Here is a 16554-nt window from a genome sequence, read left to right as displayed (position 1 = left end):
CCCTGGTGTGGGCTTGGATGCGAAAAGCACCTGGCCGTTCATCAGCTGTTGCAAGAAGTGTGCAGAGTAGGAGTAGCGATGGGGCTGTAGCTTTCCACAGCATCTCAATTTGTGCAGCTTTCCATTCCCCTTTTCTGTGTAATGTCCCTCCCATGGGTTTCACTTGCGGAGCTGTACGACTCTGGCAGGGTGGCCATTTAGAAATCTTTCCCTTGCTTTTCTTTCTTCGCCTGGCCCCAGTGTTAGGACCGTTTGGGTGTTTCGGTGTGTGTGTTTTCCCATTTGGAGGCATTTGGAAGTTTGGAAGGGGAGCCGAAAGAGGCGTCTTTTTCACAAGCAAGTTGGCTTTCTGCACAGGTAGGGCCCTTGGCCGTAAAGCTTAGCTCCGTCAGTGCGTCTGCATGGGGTTCCTCCAGTGCCTCAAGAGCCCGTGCTAAACTCTCGGTGTGGGCATTTGGCTTGCGCCAGTCAGAGTGCGGTGCCTGCGTTTTCCCAGGGCCGGCTCCCGTGAGGGGCGCATAACTTGGGAGGAAAGGGGTAGAAGAGGAAGCAAGTGAAGCTGACTTTGAGTGGTGGTGCCCCTGGGCGGAGTGGTCCTCCTGCTCCTTCCTGTCGGAGGGGTGGGCTCGAGTGTGGGCTGTGGGGGTCTGGCTGTGGGCGGTGGGAGGATGGTGTCCAGGGAAGTCCCAAAGGTCACCCTGCGCCGGCGGAGTGTGAAGCCTCTCCCCTAGGTTGGGGTGCCGAGTATTAAGCCTTCCTCTGTGGCTTGGGCTGGGGAGCGTGATCCGGCGTCGGGTCCATTTGGGTGGAGCTGGCGGCCGGCAAGAATTCGGGCCATCAGGTCAACCCTCTGTGGACAATGGGGGTGAGCCGGCAGGCCTGCGATTTTGGCTTCGCGGGCGGGCAGCTCAAGCCTGGCCTCCTATGAGCCTGGAAGGCAGCTGGCCGGGCTCACCCGTCTCCTCCCCGGGTCCAAGTTCCTTTCAGGCAGCAGGTGGAGCGAGGAGCCCAGGGAGGGGAGACCAAGGAGGTGTCCGGAGCCTCGTCCTGCCCGGCGCCTGCACCCGCGCCCAGCAGGGCTCTTGCCCGCTCCCGGCCCACCTGGTTTTGGCCTCTGCCACCCCTAGCAGTCAGCCAAAAGAGCAGAAGTCACCCTCTCCCTCCTGCACCCCGAGTGGCCAGTATGGGGCTTGAACCCATGACCTTGGCGTTATTAGCACCACGCTCTAACCAGCTGAGCTAGCCGGCCTACAGGAAACCTTCCCTTGCCTGACCCTTTTGGAAGGAGTCACTGGCTGGCGCGGGGAACGATGTGGCCTCTGTTATCGAATGGATGGATCAAGACAGCACTTGTCAAGATAGGGGAATTAGCTCAAGTGGTAGAGCGCTCACTTCGCATGCGAGAGGCAGCGGGATCAATGCCCGCATTCTCCAGCGCCAAGGCAGCCATGGGACCTTCTCTTGCCCTTCTTTTAGAAGCCATGGACAGTCAGCCAGCTCAGCTCCTCCAGTGGCCTCCATCCCTCTCCCCGCTTGGCCTCCCAAAAAGCCAGCCCTTGCGGAGCACAAAGCTCTTCCTCCCCGGCCCTTCTCCCCCTTGCGCTGACTGGGAGGCTGGCGACAGCTGGGGGAAGTTAGCTCAAATGGAAGAGCAGGGGAGAAGTAGTCAGACCCAGACACACATTCTCCAGCCTGCTCTGCTCTGCTTTGCTCTGCTGTGCTGGGCTCTAGTGGGGGACCTGCACCTTTCTTTCTGAGCTCTCACTGGAGCACAATCCCTTTCCTCCTCCCTCCCTGCTAGTCTACGCCAAGCTCATTGGCCGGGAGGGAGAGCCACTCAAATACAGAATTACTCACATCCCAGGGGTCCATGAAGAGAATGAGGAGATGGGCGGGGTGGCATGCAATACCAGCTCAGCTGAGACCGTGAGACCTCGCAGCCTCCTGATCTCAGGCAGCATGGCAGCCGTGGAGCAGAGCAGAGCAAGCAGACAGCTTGGAGACAGCCAAAGCGGGGAAGGGTTGCGTTGGTCTGGAAGAGGGAGTCGGTGGCTGTCTATCCTGGCGGAGGCAGGGTCGTTTTGCTGTATGCCGGGCCAGGGGCCAGGGAGCCTGCTAGAGTTGCTGAGCTGGGCCTGCTCCTCGCTTTGCTTGGGTTAGAGGAAAGTGGTGAAGATAAGAACGGCCCTCCTGGGTGAGACCGATGGTCCATCTAGGCCACTATCACGTCTTCTGACAGTAACCGATGCCAGGCGCTTCAGAGGCAATGGCCAGAGCAGGCAATCGTTAAGTGATCTATCCCTGCGTTGTCTTCTGAAGTTTGGTGCTTGTTTCAGGGGCTAACTCTCAGCCCAGACACACTCCAGGGAGGGAGCGTTGGTGTTTGTGCCGAGGAGCGTGGCTGGGACTCGGACCCCCTTCCCCAGCTCTGGGTAGCACGCCCCCCCCCCTCCCATTTCAGGCTGTGTTCTACTTAAGGCCACAGAGCCCTTGCCTTTTTTTGCCCGGTGCCTGAGAGTCAGGCCAGCTGCGGGGAATTAGCTCAAGCGGCAGAGTGCTCGCTTTGCATGCGAGAGGTAGTGGGGGACGCTGCCCGCATTCTCCGAGCCTGTCGACTAAGGGCTCCTGATGAGCGTGGTGGACGGGAGAGCCGGCCATCTGACTTTTGGCCTTGCTGCCCATAGCGGTCAGGCCGAAAAATCAAAAGCCATCCTCCCCAGGCCCACAGCCACCCAGGGGCTCCTCTGCACCAGGGCCGGCTTTAGGAAGCGCGGGGCTTGTACTCACCGGGTGGTGCTCCGAGTCTTCGGCGGCAGGTCCTTCACTCACTCCAGGTCTTTGGCGGCACTGAAGGACCCGCCGCCGAAGTGCCGCCGAAGACCCAGAGCGCCGCCAGGTGAGTAAAATTTAAAAAGGCGCCTCTAGCCAGGGAAGGGATTCTCCCTGGACGTGGGGCCCTCTTAGGCGCGGGGCCCGATTCGGAGGAATTTGTGGAATAGGCCTAAAGCCGGCCATGCTCTGCACCATCTTGCCTGAGCGAGTGGAAGTGGAGCCTGGAACTGAGCTGAGGCACTGAGGGTTATTTGCTCTGCGCGCTTCACACGGAGGTGAAAACACGGGGCACAGATCTTTGAGCACAACCCCTGTCCTGAGGAATGGGGGGGGGGCTGCACAAAGAGAGACCGGCTCTCCCTGGCGGGGCTGCAGCGGCTCTTCACAGGGTCAGTCCCACTGGCAATTCGTACCAGAGTTTTGAAAGCCTCCTTTTCTGGCCTGGTTCCCCTCTCTTTAGGGAGACTGGCGGCCCCAAACTTCCCAGAAACCATCATAGCGAGGCCAACCTGAGCACAGACACCTGCTCAGCACCCCGGGGTGCAGCCCTGAACTCCGGCAATCAGCTACACTCAGCTGCCCACCCAACAAGCGTCACACGCAGGAGCCTTCGTGCCCTGCATGTTCAGCTCCCTCCCAGCGCCAGCTTTAAACTCCGCTGCTCAGTTCTAAGCTTTGGCCACACGGGGGCAGCCCGGAGCTCAGCCAACGCCTCCCGTTGCTGGTTGCGTTTCCTGCTCCTCGTGGCAGGTTCACACCCCGCAGGCAGATCTCTGAACCGGAGCCGAACCGTTCCCCAAATCCAGCGCTTTAGCAGCAGCTTTGCTAGGAAAGCGCTGACGTCCCCAAGTAACGTAAGAGCCAGAGCGCTGTGTCCAGGATCTTCTATCGGGCCCCTCACCGTGGTGTCTGTCAGGCGCAAGGAGAAACCAGGGAAATGTTTTCATGGCGTTTAAGGGCAGAAGGGGCCATTAGCTCAGCTAGTCTGACCCCCGAATAACACAGAATTACACCATGACACGTATTGATCCCACAGACCTTAGATAGATCAAAGCGTTTCAGCCCTCAGGAAGGAGGCTAAACTGGGTACCAGAGGCAGCGAACAAGGGGCTCCCAAGGCAATGGCAGGGAACTGACGAGGTGAAATATGCCCAGATGATCCCAGCAGGCGACCCACCCCCATGCCACAGATGTGGGAGTCCCTGTTCCTCCTGCCCTTAAGAATCTCTGGTGGTAAGTGGGTCCCCCCAGTTCCCCAGATAAAAGTCCTCCATGTGATTTCCCTGGCTTCACCTCCAGATAAGAACATTGTGTGGAGGGGGTGGGAGGAAGGTTGTCTGGCAGATCTGTAAAGGGGGACTGTGTCTCCCTGTCTGGCCCAGGCTCCTGGGAGGAAGTGATCTCAGTGTGTCTGGCTGTCTCCATTCGTTCCACCCATAAGAATCCCTGGTGTGTGGGTGCACCCAGACCATTAAGGATCTCTGGTGGGTGGGTGTCTCTCTCCCGCTAGTCAGGATCTCTGGGGCGTGGCTGTATAAAAAGAGACTTTGACTCACCCAGGCTGGGCTGTCATCATGGAACAGACCAGGTCCTTCTGTGGAGGTTTTGCGTTCCTCCAAGGACGTGATCTCAGTGTGTGTGGGTGTCCCTGGTCCTTCAACCCTTAACAATCCCTGGTGCGTGGGTGTGCTGGGCCCCATTACAATCCCCTCTGTCTTACTCATGAGGGATCCGGTGGCTGTGGGTGTTCTCCACACTACCGGGGGTGTCTGGTTCCCCTGTCCCACCTGGTTAATAGTGGAGTGTGTGGGTGTCCCCCCGCCCGTTAAGGATCTGTGTTGTGTGGATGCCCCCATTCTTCTCATTAAGAATGGTGCAACGGAGCATATGGGTGTGTCCCCCACCCCATGAACTAGCTCCCGTGTGTGGTTCCCCTGCCCCCATCCAGGCTCTGTGTTGTGTGGGTGTCACTGTTCCTCTTTTCAAGATCCGTGTTGCAGGGGGGCATCCCTCCCCCCAAGTCAGAATCCCCAGCATGTGGGTGCTCCCATCCCGGCTCTGCGGGGGGGGAGGAAGGTCTAAAAAGAGACCACGTCTCACTCAGGCTATGCTGCAGGGGCTATTCACAGGTGCAATCCCACTACTGATCAGCACAGGAGTTTTGACCTGCTCTGTTTCCGATCTGGGCCGGTTCACCCCTCCTTAGGCAACCTGCGGACCCCAAGCTTCCCCAGAATCACCATATTGATGCTGAACTTAGTGGGGACACCTGATCGGCACAGCCTCCTGCAGCCCAGAACTCCTGAGCTCAAGTGATCCACTGGCCTCAGCCTTCTCAGGAGTTGGGATCACAGGCACCAGCCATGGGGCCCGGCTTCTTTTGTGGCCTGGCAGCTGGAGCTTTAAACTCTGCTTGTGAGCTCTGCGCCTTGACCAGACGGGGACAGCCTGGAACTGGGAAATGCTACTTCTCCCCCCACCCCCATCTCATGTCGAACTGCAGGCGCCGCTGTCGTCCCAGGTAAGATCCCGGATGTTTTGGTGCCCCCTTCCCCCGCCCAGGAGCCGAGGAACCTCTGCCCCCCATACAGAATCCTGGATGTGTGGGTGTCCGTCCCTCTGCAGAGGATCCCGGAGTGTGGATGCCCTTGTCCCCCCCTACAAGATCCTGGGTGTGTGGGTGCCACTCTCCCCCCCGTAGATCTCTGGTGGGTGGGTCCCCAGGGTGTGAGTGCTCCCATCCCCCGATACAGGCTGAGGGCGGGTATAACTGGCTCTCCCTGTCCTGCCCAGGCGGTGCTACAGCAGCTGCTCCCAGGGGCAGCAACCCCACTGTCACCCTGCAGCTTTAACCTGCTCCAGGGGTGACCTGCTTCACCCTCCTTTGGGAGCCTGGGGACCCCGAACTTCCCAGAATCACCTGATTGATGCCGAGTTTAGCACAGACAGTGGCTCAGCATGGCAGGGTGCAGCCCTGAGCCCTGACAATCAGCTTCCCTCCGCCTCCTGCTGCACAGCGAGGATCCCACGCGAGAGGCTTCGTGCCCAGTTCGTTCAGGAGCGTCCCAGGCTCCAGCTGTAAACTCTGCTGGTCAGTTCTGATCTTTGGCCACACGGGGGCGGCACTAACGGTCCCATCTAAACGCTGTTTGCGTTCGGCCCTTCGGATGGCAGATTGTAACCCGCGGGCAGATCTCTGAGTGCAGCCAGATCCCTCCCCAAACTGAACATTGAAGCAGCAACTCCCATTGGAAAGATCAGGATTTTTGCCTTTAAAAACAAGGGAAATATCTGCAGCGAGAGACTGAAGAAGCTCAATTGATTTCATTGACTCCATGAATGTTCCTCTGTGTCCCCCTAGGAGTCATGCCCCACATTTTGGGAACCACTGAACCCTACTCGCTAAGCAGGGGCTAGTGATGCCAAAGCCCAGGGAAAGGGAGAACAAGTGCGGGGCCCCCAGCACTGGAACCATGTGAAGTGGTTGCAGGAGAGGGGCAATGGCTGGTGGCACAGGGAGTTAAGGGCAAAGGGGGCACAGGAGGGGCAGGAGTTAGGGGTGAAGGAGGTGCAAGGGTTGGGAGTGCAGGAGCTAGCGGTAAAGGGGGAGTGGGGATCGTCCAGGGGCAATGGGGAAGTGCCAAAGTACAAGCTTTGCCCAGGGCACCATTTCCCCTAATGCTGGTCTGAGCAAACAATTGGAAATGACCCTTCAGTGAGACCAGAACCATCGTGTAGAAAAGCCCCTTTGTCAAGTGGTGGTGGCTGAGGGCTTAGGGAGATGGGTTAGAAAACAACAGCCACTTGTCTGTGGAGGTTTGATTCTTGCCTGCTAGGCCAGGCTGGGGTGTGGTGTCTCCATGGCTGCACTTCCAGTGTCTGATCTGCCACAGGGAGCCAAGTCTAGACATACTCAGAGGCTCTATGCCAGGGTTTCTCAAACTTCCTTTCACTATAACCCCTTTTTGCCAAAAAGCTTACTACATGGCCCTAGAAAGACGCACCAAGCCCCTCTACACTGAGCACAGGCAGAGGAGACAAAGCCTGAGCCCTGCCCCAGTTAGGGGAAGGGCAAAACCAGAGCTTGAGGGATTCAGCCCTGGGTGGTCGGGCTCAGACTTTTGGTTTCAGCCCCAGGCCCCAACAAATCTAATGCCAGCCCTGGCGACCTCATTAAAACAGGGTTATGACCCACTTTGGGGTCCTGACCCACAGCTTGAGAACCACTGCTCTATGCTGAGGGGAGAGAGTTTTCCTGTGGGTGTAGTTAATCCACTTCCCCAAGAGGTGGCAGCTATGTCAGTGGGAGAAGCTATATCGGTGGGTGCGCAAGCTGTGGTGGTTGCCACATTTAAGAAGTTTAATCAAACCCCATTTTTAAAACCACCTGTGGTCTGGGAATGGCAACGGAGCTCAATGAAGCAGGGTCTGTCCTGCAAAGTCCTGGAGATCACAATTCTATACTCCTGTTGTCATGGGGGTATAGCTTAGTGGTAGAGTGCTTGACTGCAGCTCAAGTGGTCCTTTGTTCAAACTCCTGTGTTCTCTTATAACCTTCTTTCTTTTTTTAAAAAAAAGGAAAACATTTATTTTTCCATTCTCCAGTCTGTTCAGGAGCTCCACTATACGGGGGTGCTTGATATGAATGTAAACACTCAAGATTTCGCTGTCCAAATGCATAAAAACCTAGCAAAGCTGTCCATCAGCTGAAATCCGTTCCAATCCTCTAAGTGTCTAGTTTATGTTTTCATCAATTAAACAAAGGTATCATACGAATGTACATTTGCAGATCCCTCTTCTCCAGGAGCTATGCTGTGCAGAAGAACAAGAGCCACATCCAGCTGCAGTTCAGGAATCTGATGACCAAAGAGCCAATAAATGTTCTGAGGTCTGGAGAAAATTGCCTTCTAGTGAGCTATTGAACGAGCTCAACCTGTTTAGCTTATCAAAAGAAGATTGAAAGGTGACTTCATTGAAGTGTTGAAGGGCCTTAATGCACAGAAGAGATTGGGTATAAAAGGGCTCTTTAATCGAGCAGAGAAAGGCATAACAAGACCCAATCGCTGGAAGGTGAAAAGAGACAAATTCATATTACAAATAAGACACAAATATTCAACAGCGAGGATGATTCACCAGAGGAACAAGCTACCAAGGAAAGTGGTGGATTCGCCATCTCCTGATGTCATTTAATGAAGACTAGATGGTTTTCTGGAATGTGTTTGCCCCAAAAGTAGCTCTTGTGTCATTCAGGAGGCCTGTGATATGCAGGGGGTCAGATTAGATGGTCTAATGGTCTCTTCTGGCCATAAAGTCGACCAATTTCTGAAAAACTGAGTGTAGCATTGGGAGCAGCATCTGATGTTTTCCTGTCTAGCCGGCTTGCTTCCTAGAACGAACGCTCCTTGAGTGGGGTGATCCACAGGGAGTAGCTCAAACCTCCAAAGTGCCTGGCCAGGGGCAGGACATTAGCACAGCAAGAGAGGGGTGTGGCAGTGACATCACAAAGGCCTTTTGCAGGACCTCAGACTATTGGTCAAAGGTGGTGGGGAGGTGGTGACCTCACAGAGAGATGCTGACATCAGCCAGGCAGGACAGGGGTGAGGGGCCAGGGAAACCCCAGAGACCCCTGTGGCTTTGCTGCAGCAAGTCTCCTTCTCCAGGTCTCTCTTTGAGGACTGAGAGAGTATTCGGCTTCACGGACGTGAGCGCCAGGAGGAACCTCTTTCGAGTTTTCTCCTTCCCTTTTCCTGATTTTACTAGAAAACAGCCGTCCCTGTTTAGAAGGTAAGAGCCTCCTCGAGGTTTGAAACCTGTTCAGTCTGATCCATCTGGTGACAGTTGAATTCTAGGCATGGAAAACACGAGCTTAAGGAGGCAGAATTTTATTCCGTACCTGGGATTTTGTCCCTTAAAATCACTGGGGACATTAGGGTTTGTTCTTTTTGTTTCACCTTTTCCTCCATCCCTCCCTCCCTCCTTTCTCTTCGTCTCTTGCTTCTTTTGTCCTTTCTCCTGTTCCCCTCCAAAACCCAGGACCCGTGTGGGGGTGTTTTTGGGGGGGGGGCAGAGCGGGGTTTGAGCGGAACTTGGGGAGGGGGAGCTCGGTGGGGTTGGGGCGGGGCAGAGGGGAAGGGCGGCACTGGGGAGGGGGCCTCAGGGGGTGTTTGGGGCTGGGGCAGAAGAGGGGATGGGCGGCAGCGGGGAGGGGAGCTCGGGGGTTGGGGCGGGGCAGAGAGGGGATGGGCGGCACTGGGAGAGGGGAGCTCGGGGGTTGGGCACGGGGGCAGAGAGGGGATGGGCGGCACTGTGGGAGGGAGCTCAGGGGTGTTTGGGGCGGGGGTAGAGAGGGGATGGGCGGCAATGGGGAGGGGAGCTCGGGGTGTTGGAGCAGGGGCAGAAGAGGGGATGGGCAGCATTGGGGAGCTCGGGAGGGTGTTTGGGGGCAGAGGCAGAGGGGAAGGCGGCACTGGGGAGGGGGCCTCGGGGGTGTTTGGGGCTGGGGCAGAAGAGGGGATGGGTGGCACTGGGGAGGGTCCTCGGGGATGATGGGGCGGGGGCAGAAGAGGGGATGGGCGGCACTGGGGAAAGGGAGGTCGGGGGGGTGTTGGGGGTGGGGGCAGAAGAGGGGGATGGGAGGCACTTGGGGAAAGGGAGCTCGGGGAGGTGTTGGGGGCGGGGGCAAAGAGGGGGATGGGCGGCACTGGGGAGGGGAGCTCAGGGGGTTGGGCACGGGGCAGAGAGGGGATGGGCGGCACTGTGGGAGGGGAGCTCAGGGGGTGTTTGGGGCGGGGGTAGAGAGGGGATGGGCGGCAATGGGGAGGGGAGCTCGGGGTGTTGGAGCAGGGGCAGAAGAGGGGATGGGCAGCATTGGGGAGCTCGGGAGGGTGTTTGGGGGCAGAGGCAGAGGGGAAGGGCGGCACTGGGGAGGGGGCCTCGGGGGTGTTTGGGGCTGGGGCAGAAGAGGGGATGGGTGGCACTGGGGAGGGGTCCTCGGGGATGATGGGGCGGGGGCAGAAGAGGGGATGGGCGGCACTGGGAAAGGGAGGTCAGGGGGTGTTGGGGTGGGGGCAGAAGAGGGGATGGGAGGCACTTGGGAAAGGGAGCTCGGGAGGTGTTGGGGCGGGGCAAAGAGGGGATGGGCGGCACTGGGGAGGGGAGCTCGGGGAGAAGAGGGGATGGGCGGCACTGGGGAGGGGAGCTTGCGGGGTGTTTGGGGCAGGGTCATAGAGGGGAGGGGCAGCGCTGGGGAGGAGCTCGGGGGATGGGCCGCACTGGGGAGGGGAGCTCGGGGATGGGCGGCACTGGGGAGGGAGTTCGGGGTGGTGTTTGGGGCAGGGGCACAGAGGGGATGGGCGGCGCTGGGGAGGAGATCGGGGGTTGTTTGGGGTGGGGGCAGAAGAGGAGACAGGCGGCACTGGGGAGGGAGCTCGGTGGGGTTGGGGCGGGGCAGAAAGGGGATGGGCGGCACTGGGGAGAGGAGGTCGGGGGTGTTTGGGGGCCAGAAGAGGGGATGGGCGGCACTGGGGAGGAGCTCAGGGGTGTTTGGGGGTGGGGCAGAGGAGGGGATGGCTGGCACTGGGGAGGGCAGCTCGGGGTGGGTGTTTGAGTGCGGGAGCAGAGGGGATGGGCGGCATCGGGGAGCTCGGGGGTGTTGGGGCTGGGTCAGAGAGGGGAGGGGCGGCACCGGGGTGGGGAGCTCGGGGTTGGGGCGGGGTCAGAGAGGGGAGGGGCGGCACTGGGGAGGGGAGCTCGGGGATGGGCCGCACTGGGGAGGGGAGCTCGGGGATGGGCGGCACTGGGGAGGGGAGTTCGGGGTGGTGTTTGGGGCGGGGCAGAGAGGGGATGGGTGGCAGTGGGGAGGGAGCTCAGGGGTGTTTGGGGGTGGGGCAGAGAGGGGATGGGCGGCGCTGGGGAGGGGAGCTCAGGGGTGTTTGGGGGTGGGGGCAGAAGAGGGGGCGGGCGGCACTGGGGAGGGAGCTCAGTGGGGTTGGGGCGGGGCAGAGGGGATGGGCGGCACTGGGGAGGAGCTCAGTGGGGTTGGGGCGGGGCAGAGAGGGGATGGGCGGCACTGGGGAGGGGAGCTCGGGGGTGTTTGGGGCGGGGCAGAGGGGGCCGCACTGGGGAGGGAGCTCGGGGTGTTGGGGCGGGGGCAGAGAGGGGAGGGGCCGCACTGGGGAGGGAGCTCGGGGATGGGCGGCACTGGGGAGGAGCTCGGGGTGTTTGGGGCAGGGGCAGAGAGGGGATGGGCGGCACTGGGGGAGGGGGAGCTCAGGGGGGATGCACTGACCAGAGCCCCCAGCAGGGTGCAGCGGGGACTGCAGTGACCAGACCCCCAGCAGGGGCTGCCGGCCGGGGGTTCCTGCAGTCTGGTGCCATTCACAGGAGACCCGCAATAGCCTGACCCCCCCACCCCTGTCCGAGCTCCCGCCCTGCCCCCCAGCCCACTGCCTCTGGAGCAGCCCCCCCTGCGGTGTCACCACTACCCCTCCCAGCTGTGTCCCCCCCTCAGCTTCCCAGCCCCCCAGCTCCCCTCCGGTGGCCCCCACACTTCCTCCCTGCAGCCTGCCCCATCCCCGAGTCCCAGCTTCACCCCTGACATCTCACCACCGATCCTGGTGAAAGAGAGACGAGCCGGCAAGGCTGAGAGGCCCCTCCCTTGTCTGGGGGGGGGACAGGGGCTCCCACAATTTGGCCAGTGTCACCCTCCCCCATCCAGAGGAGACGTCCGCTCCCAGCAGGCCGTGCTCCATCTCCACCCCGCAGGGGGGAGCCCCCAGTCCAGCAGTGCCCCCCACCCCGCCCCCATCAGCAGCCAAGCCGGGAACCTGCCCCTTCTCCCCTGCGAGGGCTGCAGGACTCCCTGCCCCCGCAGCACCAGCCTCCCCCCATGTCCCCGGGGTGGGGTGGGGGAAGGGGGGATTCCTTCTTCCCATTGCCCAGATCGCACCCCCACCTGGGCTGCCCAGACGGGAGCCAGGGGCTGCAGCAGTTGGCTGCTTCCCCAGGGCTCCCAAGGGCTGCCAGGAGAAGGACGAGATTCTCCACGGCTCTGCAGCCGTTCACACTGGGACCCGTCTCACACGGGAAACTGAGGCACCAGGGAGGGCGAGATGGGCTGCACCAGCTCAGATTGGGAGTCTGTGGGAGTGCCAGGAATAGAACCCAGGAGTCCTGGCTCCATGGGCAGCAGGACTCCTCCACTTGGGAGGCTGGGCGGGCCCGGACTGTGGCCCTGCCCCAAGGCCTGCTGCCACTCAGCCTCCTCCTGCCAAAGCCCCGCCCACATGCCCCTCCACCCCGCCCACACTCCCCTTCAGCCCCGCCCACACGCCCCTTCAGCCCCGCCCACACCCCCTCAGGACCCCTTTGTTCCACTCCCTGACCCCCGCCCACCTCTCACGTCTCTTCCCCGAGGCCCTGCCACTTGTGCCTCTTGCCCCCACCCAAGGCCCCACCTGCCTCACTGCCATTTGCACCCCCGGCCTCTCCCCCCACGGCCCCATGTGGCCGGATGGAGCTTGGGGAAGGGCGAAGTGAGGATGGGGCCTTGCGGGGGAGAGGACGAGTGGGAGCAGGGCCTCTGGGTGGAGCACGGGCCAGGTGCCTCCCCGGGCCCCTTCTACCCACCGCCCCTGCCTGGCTCCCGGCCTCCCCGGCTCTAACCACTAGACCCAGCGGCACTGGGACAATTTGTATAGTGGGAGGTGCTGAGAGCCAGTGAACAAAACTGTAAACCCTGCACAGGATGGAAACCACTTCAAGCCAGGGGGTGCACAAGACTGGCCCCAACTCCCTTCCCAGAGCTAGCGGTGGGACCCGGATACCCTGGCTCCCAACCCCCACTCTAACCACTAGTCAGCACTGCCCTGCCAGAGCTGGGGAGAAGAACCAGGAGTCCTGACTCCCAGCCCGGCCGTGGGTGGTGCAGGACGTACTGGCCATGGGCTCAGCTGGGCATCGCTTACCATCAGGCTGGATGGTATCCCAGTGCTGACCTCCAGACCCAGAGCTCTGCTGGTGCCCCTCACTCCCGACCCGCAGCCCCTTGGTTCCCCCCAGCACTGACGGTGCCCCTCACTCCCGACCCGCAGCCCCTGCTATCCCAGTCCTGACCTCCAGACTCACAGTTCTGCTGGTGCCCCTCACTCCCGACCTGCAGCCCCTGCTATCCCAATCCTGATCTCCAGACCAGGGGCGGCTCTACGTTTTTGGCCGCCCCAAGCAGTCATGCGCGGGAGGCGCCCGGAGCCGCGGGAGCAGTGGACCTCCCGCGGGCATGACTGCGGAGGGTCCGCTGGTCCCGTGTGGCTCGGCTGGACCCCCCGCGGCTGCGGACGGCTCGCGGGTCCGGTGGCTCCGCTTGAGCTGCCGCAGTCATGCCTGCGGGAGGTCCAGCCGAGCCGCGGGACGAGCGCCCCCTCCGCAGTCATGCCTGCGGCAGGTCCAGTCGTCCCGGGGCTCTGGGGACCTCCCACAGGCATGACTGCGGCAGGTCCGCCGGACCAGCCTTCCGCCCCCCACGGCCGCAGGGGACGCCCCCTAGATTTTGCCGCCCTAGGCACCAGCTTGTTTTGCTGGTGCCTAGAGCCGCCCCTGCTCCAGACCCACAGTTCTGCTGGTGCCCCTCACTCCTGACCTGCAGCGACTGGGCTTCCCGCGGAGCTCCCCAGTCACTGTGCTACCGGTGCCCCTCACTCCCGACCCGCAGCCCCTCCTATCCCAATCCTGAACTCCACCCACAGCTCTGCTGGTGCCCCTCACTCCCGACCCGCAGGCCCTTAGGCATCCACCAGTTCTGCCGGTGCCCCTCACTCCCGACACGCAGCCCCTGCTTTCCCAGTCCTGACCTCCAGACTCACAGCTCTGCTGGTGCCCCTCACTCCTGACCCACAGACCCCTGGGCTTCCTTCAGCTCTACCAGTGCCCCTCACTCCCGACCCACAGCCCCCTGGGTTCCCCCCAGCTCTAGTGGTGCCCCTCACTCCCGACCCGCAGCCCCTCCTATCCCAATCCTGACCTCCAGACTCACAGCTCTGCTGGTGCCCCTCACTCCCGACCCGCAGCCCCTGCTATCCCAGTCCTGACCTCCAGACTCACAGCTCTGCCGGTGCCCCTCACTCCCGACCCGCAGCCCCTCCTATCCCAATCCTGATCTCCACACCCACAGCTCTGCTGGTGCCCCTCACTCCCGACCCGCAGCCCCCTGGATTCCTCGCTGAGCTACCCAGTTACTGCGCTGCCGGTGCCCCTCACTCCCGACCCACAGCCCCTACTATCCCAGTCCTGACCTCCAGCCTCACAGCTCTGCCGGTGCCCCTCACTCCCGACCCGCAGCCCCTGCTATCCCAGTCCTGACCTCCAGCCTCACAGCTCTGCTGGTGCCCCTCACTCCCGACCCGCAGCCCCTTAGGCGTCCACCAGCTCTGACGGTGCCCCTCACTCCCGACCCGCAGCCCCCTGGTGTCTCTCCTGCTCTGCCGGTGCCCCTCACTCCCAACTCGCAGCCCCTGCTATCCCAGTCCTGACCTCCAGACTCACAGTTCTGCTGCTGCCCCTCACTCCCGACCCGCAGCCCCTCCTATCCCAATCCTGATCTCCAGATCCACAGCTCTGCTGGTGCCCCTCACTCCCGACTTGCAGCGACAGGGCTTCCCGCAGAGCTCCCCAGTCACTGTGCTGCTGGTGCCCCTCACTCCCGACCCGCAGCCCCTACTATCCCAGTCCTGACCTCCAGACTCACAGCTCTGCTGGTGCCCCTCACTCCCGACCCGCAGCCCCCTGGGTTCCCCCCAGCTCTAATGGTGCCCCTCACTCCCGACCCGCAGCCCCTTAGGCGTCCACCAGCTCTGACGGTGCCCCTCACTCCCGACCCGCAGCCCCCTGGTCTCTCTCCTGCTCTGCCGGTGCCCCTCACTCCCAACTCGCAGCCCCTGCAATCCCAGTCCTGACCGCCAGACACACAGTGCTGAAGCTGCCCCTCACTCCCGACCCGCAGCCCCTCCTATCCCAATCCTGATCTCCAGATCCACAGCTCTGCTGGTGCCCCTCACTCCCGACTTGCAGCGACAGGGCTTCCCGCAGAGCTCCCCAGTCACTGTGCTGCCGGTGCCCCTCACTCCCGACCCGCAGCCCCTACTATCCCAGTCCTGACCTCCAGACTCACAGCTCTGCTGGTGCCCCTCACTCCTGACCCACAGACCCCTGGGCTTCCTTCAGCTCTACCGGTGCCCCTCACTCCCGACCCGCAGCCCCCTGGGTTCCCCCCAGCTCTAGTGGTGCCCGTCACTCCTGACCCGCAGCCCCTCCTATCCCAATCCTGATCTCCAGACCAAGAGCTCTGCTGGTGCCCCTCACTCCCGACCCGCAGCCCCCTGGATTTCCCGCTGAGCTCCCCAGTTACTGCGCTGCCAGTGCCCCTCACTCCCGACCCGCAGCCCCTTAGGCGTCAACCAGCTCTGACGGTGCCCCTCACTCCCGACCCGCAGCCCCTGCTATCCCAGTCCTGACCTGCAGACTCTCAGCTCTGCTGGTGCCCCTCACTCCCGACTCGCATGGGTCACCCCTGGAGCAGGTTAAAGCTGCAGGTTGACAGTGAGGTTGCTGCCCCTGTGAACAGCTGCTGTAGCACCGCATGGGCAGGACAGGGAGACCCAGTTATACCCCTCCCCCGCCCCAGCCTGTATCGGGGGATGGGAGCGCTCACACCCTGGGGCCCCTGAGTTGGGATGGAGGGAGGCCCCCGTGCACCAGGGATGCTGTAAGGGCAAACAGGGGCACCCACCCACGCACCCGAGATCTTCTAGGGGGGGAGAGTGGCACCCACACACTCAGGATCTTGTAGGGGGGGACAAGGGCATCCACGCTCCGGTATCCTCTGCAGAGGGACGGACACCCACACAGCCAGGATTCTGTATGGGGGGCAGAGGTACCCGGACACCTGGGCTCCTGGACAGGGGATGGGGGGCACCGAAACATCCGGGATCTTACATCAGAGGACAGCGGCGCCTGCAGCTCGACATGAGACGTGGGCGGGGGGAGCAGGAGCATTTCCCAGTTCCAGGCTGTCCCCGTCTGGCCAAGGCACAGCGCTCACAAGCAGAGTTTAAAGCTCCAGCTGCCAGGCTGCAGAACAAGCCGGGCTCTGTGGCTGGTGCCTGTGATCCCAGCTCCTGGGGAGGCTGAGGCCGGCGGATCGCTTGAGCTCAGGAGTTCTGGGCTGCAGGGGGCTGTGCTGATCGGGTGTCCGCACTAAGTTCAGCATCAATATGGTGATCCTGGGGAAGCTTGGGGTCCCCAGGTTGCCTAAGGAGGGGTGAACCGCCCCAGGTCGGAAATGGAGCAGGTCAAAACTCCCATGCTGATCAGTAGTGGGATCACACCTGTGAATAGTCCCTGCAGCGTAGCCTGGGCAAGACAGTGAGACATGGTCTCTTTTTATACAGACACCCCCCCCCCGCAGAGCCTGGATGGGGGAATGGGAGCACCCCCATGCTTGGGATTCTGACTTGGGGTGAGGGACGCACCCAAGCAACACGGATCTTGAAAAGGGGAACAGAGACACCCACAGATCCCGGATGGGGGCAGGCAGGGGAAACCACACACTGGAGCTAGTTCATGGGGTGGGGGACAGAGACACCCACCAGAGATCCTGGATGGGAGCACCCACATGATGGGGATCTTGAACTGGGAGGAGGGAAGCACCATGTACCAGAGGTTCTGAAG

The 16554-nt window shown here is 61.5% G+C and overlaps 1 protein-coding gene and 1 non-coding gene across 2 annotated transcripts in view; both read right to left on the bottom strand.

Moving 5' to 3' along the window:
• LOC120375640 (zinc finger protein 850-like) overlaps positions 1–16554 on the bottom strand; it is a gene marked incomplete at its 3' end in the record, with an annotated part of 811498 nt that overhangs the window by 623228 nt on the left and 171716 nt on the right. The window lies entirely within an intron of this gene.
• On the bottom strand, positions 1176–1249 carry TRNAI-AAU. The gene has a single exon. It is a non-coding gene; the product is annotated as a tRNA-Ile (tRNA).

Source organism: Mauremys reevesii, linkage group 12, assembly GCF_016161935.1.
Source record: "Mauremys reevesii isolate NIE-2019 linkage group 12, ASM1616193v1, whole genome shotgun sequence".
NCBI classification, from domain to species: Eukaryota; Metazoa; Chordata; order Testudines; family Geoemydidae; genus Mauremys; species Mauremys reevesii.
Note: the sequence above shows the minus strand (reverse complement) of the source record. Positions and strands in the feature narration are given on the sequence as shown.